At 39.6% G+C, this 7,976-nt stretch overlaps 2 non-coding genes across 2 annotated transcripts; both read right to left on the reverse strand.

Moving 5' to 3' along the window:
* Window positions 1-219: 219 nt before the first annotated feature.
* LOC112713334 (small nucleolar RNA R71) lies at window positions 220-327 on the reverse strand. Its single transcript, XR_003158308.1, has one exon. It is a non-coding gene; the product is annotated as a small nucleolar RNA R71 (small nucleolar RNA).
* A 7,095-nt stretch (window positions 328-7,422) lies between these two features.
* Window positions 7,423-7,526, reverse strand: LOC112713829 (small nucleolar RNA R71). Its single transcript, XR_003158790.1, has one exon. It is a non-coding gene; the product is annotated as a small nucleolar RNA R71 (small nucleolar RNA).
* Window positions 7,527-7,976: the final 450 nt, after the last annotated feature.

Below are 7,976 nucleotides of genomic sequence, written 5' to 3' on the forward strand. Positions count from 1 at the left end.
GAAGATCCTCATCAGTTTTTAGCTGAATTCTTGCAAATCTGTGACACTGTCAAGATTAATGGGGTTGACCCTGAGGTCTACAGACTTATGCTATTCCCTTTTGCTGTAAGAGACAAAGCTAGGACATGGTTGGATTCTCAACCTAAAGAAAGCCTGAACTCTTGGGAAAAGCTAGTCAATGCCTTCTTGGCAAAGTTCTTTCCACCTCAAAAATTGAGTAAGCTTAGAGTGGAAGTCCAAACCTTCAGACAGAAGGAAGGAGAATCCCTCTATGAAGCTTGGGAAAGATACAAACAATTAATCAGAAAGTGTCCCTCTGATATGCTTTCTGAATGGAGCATCATAGGTATTTTCTATGATGGTCTCTCTGAACTATCCAAGATGTCTTTGGATAGCTCTGCTGGAGGATCTCTTCATCTGAAGAAGACGCCTACAGAAGCTCAAGAACTAATTGAAATAGTTGCAAATAACCAATTCATGTACACTTCTGAAAGGAATTCTGTGAACAATGGGACAAATCAGAAGAAAGGAGTTCTTGAGATTGACACTCTGAATGCCATACTGGCTCAGAACAAAATATTGACTCAGCAAGTCAATATGATTTCTCAAAGTCTGTCTGGAATGCAAAATGCACCAGGCAGTACTAAGGAAGCTTCATCTGAAGAAGAAGCTTATGATCCTGAGAACCCTTCAATGGAAGAGGTGAATTACATGGGAGAACCCTATGGAAACACCTATAATCCTTCATGGAGAAATCATCCAAATCTCTCATGAAAGGATCAACAGAGACCTCAACAAGGTTTCAACAACAATAATGGTGGAAGAAACAGGTTTAGCAATGGCAAGCCTTTTCCATCATCTTCTCAGCAACAGATAGAGAATTCTAAGCAGAACACCTCTGACTTAGCAACCATGGTCTCTGATCTAATCAAAACCACTCAAAGTTTCATGACTGAAACAAGATCCTCCATTAGACATTTGGAGGCACAAGTGGGTCAGCTGAGCAAGAAAATTACTGAACTCCCTCCTAGTACTCTTCCAAGCAATACAGAAGAAAATCCAAATGGAGAGTGCAAGGCCATCAACATGGCCGAATTTGGAGAGGAGGAAGAGGCAGTGAACGCCACTGAGGAAGACCTCAATGGACGTCCACTGACTTCCAATGAGTTCCCCAATGAGGATCCATGGGAATCTGAGGCTCAAAATGAGACCATAGAGATTCCATTGGACTTACTTCTGCCATTCATGAGCTCTGATGAGTATTCTTCCTCTGAAGAGGATGAGTATGTCACTGAAGAGCAAGTTGCTAAATACCTTGGAGCAATCATGAAGCTAAATGACAAGTTGTTTGGTAATGAGACTTGGGAGGATGACCCCCCTTTGCTCACCAAAGAATTAGATGACTTGTCTAGGCAGAAACTACCTCAAAAGAGACAAGATCCTGGGAAGTTCTCAATACCTTGTACCATAGGCACCATGACCTTCAAGAAGGCCTTGTGTGACCTAGGGTCAAGTGTAAACCTCATGCCTCTCTCTGTAATGGAGAAGCTAGGGATCTTTGAGGTGCAAGCTGCAAAAATCTCACTAGAGATGGCAGACAACTCAAGAAAACAAGCCTATGAACTTGTAGAGGATGTTCTGGTAGAAGTTGAAGACCATTACATCCCTGCTAATTTCATAGTCCTAGAGACTGGGAAGTGCATGGATGAATCCATCATCCTTGGCAGACCCTTCCTAGCCACAGCAAAGGCTGTGATTGATGTTGATAGAGGAGAATTGATCATTCAAGTGAATGAAGAATCCTTTGTGTTCAAGGCTTAAGGATATCCCTCTGTCATCATGGAGAGGAAGCATGAAGAGCTTCTCTTAAAACAGAGCCAAACAGAGCCCCCACAGTCAAACTCTAAGTTTGGTGTTGGGAGGCCACAATCAACTTCTAAGTTTGGTGTTGAATCCCCACATTCAAACTCTAAGTTTGGTGTTGGGAGGTTCCAACATTGCTCTGAGCATCTGTGAGGCTCCATGAGAGCCTTCTGTCAAGCTACTGACATTAAAGAAGCGCTTGTTGGGAGGCAACCCAATGTTATATTTTATCTATTTTCCTTTGTTATTTTATGTTTTCTATAGGTTGATGATCATGAGAAGTCACAAATTCAATGGAAAAAGCAAAAACAGAATGAAAAATAGAAATAAAAACAGCACACCCTGGAGGAAGATCCTGCTGGCGTTTAAACGCCAGTAAGGCTAGCAGATGGGCGTTTAACGCCCAGTCTGGCACCATTCTGGGCGTTTAACGCCAGAAAGGGGCACCAGACTGGCGTTAAACGCCAGAAAAGGGCAAGAAGTCGGCGTTAAACGCCAGAAAGGGGCACCAGCCCGGCGTTTAACGCCAGAATTGGCACAAAGAGCAATTTTGCTTGCCACTTGGTGCAGGGATGACTTTTCCTTGACACCTCAGGATTTGTGGACCCCACAGGATCCCCACCTACCCCACCACTCTCTCTCTTCTTCACCCATCCACCAATCACCTCAACACCTCTTCCCCAAAAACCCTTCACCTATCAAATCACATCTTTCTCTTCACCTCTCACATCCATCCTTCATAAAACCCCACCTACCCCACCATTCAAATTCAAACCACTTTCCCTCCCAAACCCACCCATACATGACCGAACCATAACCCTCCCCCCTCTCCTATATAAACCCTTCTTCACTCCTTCATTTTCACACAACCTAAACACTACTTCTCCCCCCTTTGGCCGAACCACAAGGCCATCTCCATCTCCTCTATTTCTTCTTCTTCTACTCTCTTCTTTCTTCTTTTGCTCGAGGATGAGCAAACCTTCTAAGTTTGGTGTGGTAAAAGCATTGCTTTTTGTTTTTCCATAACCATTTATGGCATCCAAGGCCGGAGAAACCTCTAGAAAGAGGAAAGGGAAGGCAAAAGCTTTCACCTCCGAGTCATGGGAGATGGAGAGATTCATCTCAAGGGTGCATCAAGACCACTTCTATGAAGTTGTGGCCTTGAAGAAGGTGATCCCCGAGATCCCTTTCAAACTCAAAAAGGGTCAACTTTGATCAAAGGCTGGACCAAGTCCTCATAAACATTTGTGAAGAGGGCGCTCAATAGAAGAGAAACTCAAGAGGGAAGCCGGTTCAACTGAGAAGGCATGACCTCAAGCCCATCACTAAGAAAAGGATGGAGCAAGCATGAGGAAATTCCTCCTCATAAAATCCCTGAGATGCCTCAAGGGATGCACTTTCCTCCACAAAACTATTGGGAGCAAATCAACACCTCCCTAGGAGAATTGAGTCCAACATGGGACAACTAAGGGTGGAGCACCAAGAACATTCCATCCTCCTCCATGAGATAAGAGAAGATCAAAGAACCATGAGAGAGGAACAACAAAGACAAGGAAGAGACATTGAGGAGCTCAAGCACTCCATAAGACCTTCAAGAGGAAGAACAAGCCGCCATCACTAAGGTGGACCCGTTCTTTAATTTCCTTGTTCTTTATTTTCCTGTTTTTCGAATTTTATGCTTATGTTTATCTATGTTTGTGTCTTGTGATCATTAGTGTCTTAGTGTCTATGCCTTAAAGTTATGAATGTCCTATGAATCCATCACCTTTCTTAAATGAAAACTGTTTTTATTACAAAAGAACAAGAAGTACAGGATTTCGAATTCATCTTTAAAACTAGCTTAATTAGTTTGATGTGGTGACAATACTTTTTGTTTTCTGAATGTATGCTTGAACAATGCATATGTCTTTTGAATGTGTTGTTCATGAATGTTAAAATTGTTGGCTCTTGAAAGAATGATGAAAAAGGAGACATGTTACTGAGGATCTGAAAAATCATAAAAATGATTCTTGAAGCAAGAAAAAGCAGTGAATACAAAAAAAAGAAAAAAAAAGAGAGAAGAAGAAAAACGAAAAAAAGGGGAGGAAAGAAAACGAAAAAAAAAAGAGAAAAAGAAAGAAATAAAGTTGTGATCCAAGGAAAAAAGAGTGTGCTTAAGAACCCTGGACACCTCTAGTTGGGGACTCTAGCAAAGCTGAGTCAATCTGAAAAGGTTCACCCAATTATGTGTCTGTGGCATGTATGTATCCGGTGGTAATACTGGAAGACAGAGTGCTTTGGGCCACGGCCAAGACTCATAAAGTAGCTGTGTTCAAGAATCATCATACTTAACTAGGAGAATCAATAACACTATCTGGACTCTGAGTTCCTAGAGAAGCCAATCATTCTGAATTTCAAAGGATAAAGTGAGATGCCAAAACTGTTCAGAGGCAAAAAGCTACTAGTCCCGCTCATCTAATTGGAGCTAAGCTTCATTGATAATTTGGAGTCTATAGTATATTCTCTTCTTTTTATCTTATTTGATTTTCAGTTGCTTAGGGACAAGCAACAATTTAAGTTTGGTGTTGTGATGAGCGGATAATTTGTACGCTTTTTGGCATTGTTTTTAGTATGTTTTTAGTATGATCTAGTTAGTTTTTAGTATATTTTTATTAGTTTTTAGTTAAAATTCACTTTTCTGGACTTTACTATGAGTTTGTGTGTTTTTCTATGATTTCAGGTATTTTCTGGCTGAAATTGAGGGACCTGAGCAAAAATCTGATTCAGAGACTAAAAAGGACTGCAGATGCTGTTGGATTCTGACCTCCCTGCACTCGAAGTGGATTTTCTGGAGCTACAGAAGCCCAATTGGCGCGCTCTCAACGGCGTTGGAAAGTAGACATCCTGGGTACTTTGCCCAAGATTTGATGGCCCAAATCGGCGTTCAAAGTCACCATCAGAATTCCCAGCGTTAAACGCCGGAACTAGCACCAAAGTGGGAGTTAAACGCCCAAACTGGCACAAAAGCTGGCGTTTAACTCCAAGAGAAGTCTCTACACGAAAATGCTTCAATGCTCAGCCCAAGCACACACCAAGTGGGCCCGGAAGTGGATTTTTATGTCATTTACTCATCTCTGTAAACCCTAGTCTACTAGATCTATATATATAGGACCTTTTACTATTGTATTTGCATCTTCTGATCTTTGGAATCTTTTGATCTTTAGATCTTTTGATCATTGGGAGGCTGGCCTCATGGCCATGCCTAGACCTTGTTCTTATGTATTTTCAACGGTGGAGTTTCTACACACCATAGATTAAGGTGTGGAGCTCTGCTGTACCTCGAGTATTAATGCAATTACTATTGTTCTTCCATTCAATTCCGCTTGTTCTTGTTCTAAGATATCACTTGTCCTTCAACTTGATGAATGTGATGATCCGTGACACTCATCATCATTCTCACCTATGAACGTGTGACTGACAACCACCTCCGTTCTACCTTAGATTGGGTGAATATCTCTTGGATTCCTGATACACGATGCATGGTTGATCGCCTGACAACTATGCGCTCGCCTGACAACCGAGCCAGCCATTCCGTGAGATCAGCATCTTCGTGGTATAGGCTAGAACTGATGGCGGCATTCAAGAGAATCCGGAAGGTCTAACCTTGTCTGTGGTATTCTGAGTAGGATTCGATGATTGAATGACTGTGACGAGCTTCAAACTCTTGAGGGCGGGGCGTTAGTGACAGACGCAAAAGAATCACTGGATTCTATTCCGGCCTGATTGAGAACCGACAGATGGATAGCCGTGCCGTGACAGGGTGCGTTGAATATTTCCACTGAGAGGATGGGAGGTAGCCACTGACAACGGTGAAACCCTTGCATAAGCTTGCCATGGAAAGGAGTAAGAAGGATTGGATGAAGACAGTAGGAAAGCAGAGAGACGGAAGGGACCCAGCATCTTCATACGCTTATCTTAAATTCCCACCAATGAATTACATAAGTATCTCTATCTTTATCTTTATGTTTATTCATCATTCATATCCATTTGAGTTTGCCTGACTAAGATTTACAAGGTGACCATAGCTTGCTTCATACCAACAATCTCTGTGGGATCGACCCTTACTCGCGTAAGGTTTATTACTTGGACGACCCAGTACACTTGCTGGTTAGTTGTGCGAAGTTGTAGTGATCACAATTTCGTCCACCAATTATCTTATTAAAACTTTTTCAAAAATCAAATATTTTTCATTTTTTATTTAATTTTCGAAAATTTAATGTTTTAAAATATTTTTCAAAAATCTTTTTCTTAGTTTTATCTTTATTTTCGAAAATTATGCTAACAATTAATATGATTGATTCAAACATTTGAAGTTTGTTACTTTCTTGTTAAGAAAGGTTCAATCTTTAAATTCTAGAATCATATCTTTTAGTTTCTTGTTAGTTAAGTAATTAATTTTAATTTTAAAAATTAAATCTTTTCTAACCATATCTTTTTAATCATATCTTTTCATTTTATCTTTTATATCATATTTTTTTCAAAATTTTATCTTTTTTCAAAAATTTGATTTTAAAATATCTTTTCTAACTTCTTATCTTCTTATCTTCTTATCTTTTCAAATTTGATTTTCAAATCTTCTTCAACTAACTAATTAACTTTTTGTTTGTTTCTTATCTTTTTCAAAACCACCTAACAACTTTTCTCTCTCTAATTTTCGAAAATACCTCCCTCTTTTTCAAAAATTCTTTCTTTAATTAATTAATTGTTTTAAATTTTAATTTTAATTTTATTTCTTATCTTTATTTTTCGAAAATCATTTAACTCCTTTTTAAAATTTATTTTCAAAAATTTCTCCCTCTCTCATATTATTATATTTATTCATTCATTTACTAACACTTCTCTTCATCTCAAATCACTGCCTTTATCCTCACCCTTGTGTTTGGATTCTCCTTTCTTTATTCCCTTCTTCTTCTACTAATAATAAAGAACCTCTTTACTGTGACATAGAGGATTCCTCTTCTTTTTCTGTTCTTTTCTCTTTCATATGAGCAGGAATAAAGAAAAAGGCATTCTTGTTGAAGCTGATCCAGAACCTGAAAGGACTCTAAAGAGGAAACTAAGAGAAGCTAAATTACAACAATCCAGAGACAACCTTGCTAAAATTTTCGAACAAGAAAAGGAGATGGCAGCCAAACCTAACAACAATAATGCAAGAAGGATGCTTGGTGATTATACCACACCTACGTCCAAGTTTGATGGAAGAAGCATCTCAATTCCTACCATAGGAGCAAACAATTTTGAGCTGAAACCTCAATTAGTTGCTCTAATGCAACAGAACTGCAAGTTTCATGGACTTCCATCAGAAGATCCTTACCAGTTCTTAACTGAGTTCTTGCAGATCTGTGAGACTGTTAAGACTAATGGAGTAGATCCTGAAGTCTACAGGCTCATGCTTTTCCCTTTTGCTGTAAGAGATAGAGCTAGAACATGGTTAGACTCTCAACTAAAGATAGCCTGGACTCCTGGGATAAGCTAGTCATGGCTTTCTTGGCTAAGTTCTTTCCTCCTTAAAAGCTAAGCAAGCTTAGAGTGGATGTTCAGACCTTCAAACAAAAAGATGGTGAATCCCTCTATGAAGCTTGGGAGAGATACAAATAGATGACCAAAAGATGTCCTTCTGACATGTTTTCAGAATGGACCATGATAGATATATTCTATTATGGTCTATCTGAGTTCTCTAAGATGTCATTGGACCATTCTGTAGGTGGGTCCATTCACCTAAAGAAAACGTCTGCAGAGGCTCAAGAACTTATTGACATAGTTGCAAATAACCAGTTCATGTACACTTCTGAGAGGAATTCCGTGAATAATAGGATGCCTCAAAGGAAGGGAGTTCTTGAAATTGATGCTCTGAATGCCATTCTGGCTTAGAACAAAATGTTGACTCAGCAAGTCAACATGATTTCTCAAAATCTGAATGGATGGCAACATGCATCCAACAGTACTAAAGAGGCATCTTCTGAAGAAGAAGCTTATGATCCTGAGAACCCTGCAATGGCAGAGGTAAATTACATGGGTGAACCTTATGGAAACACCTATAATTCATCATGGAGAAATCATCCAAATTTCTCATG

Source organism: Arachis hypogaea, chromosome 9, assembly GCF_003086295.3.
Source record: "Arachis hypogaea cultivar Tifrunner chromosome 9, arahy.Tifrunner.gnm2.J5K5, whole genome shotgun sequence".
Lineage (NCBI taxonomy): Eukaryota > Viridiplantae > Streptophyta > Magnoliopsida > Fabales > Fabaceae > Arachis > Arachis hypogaea.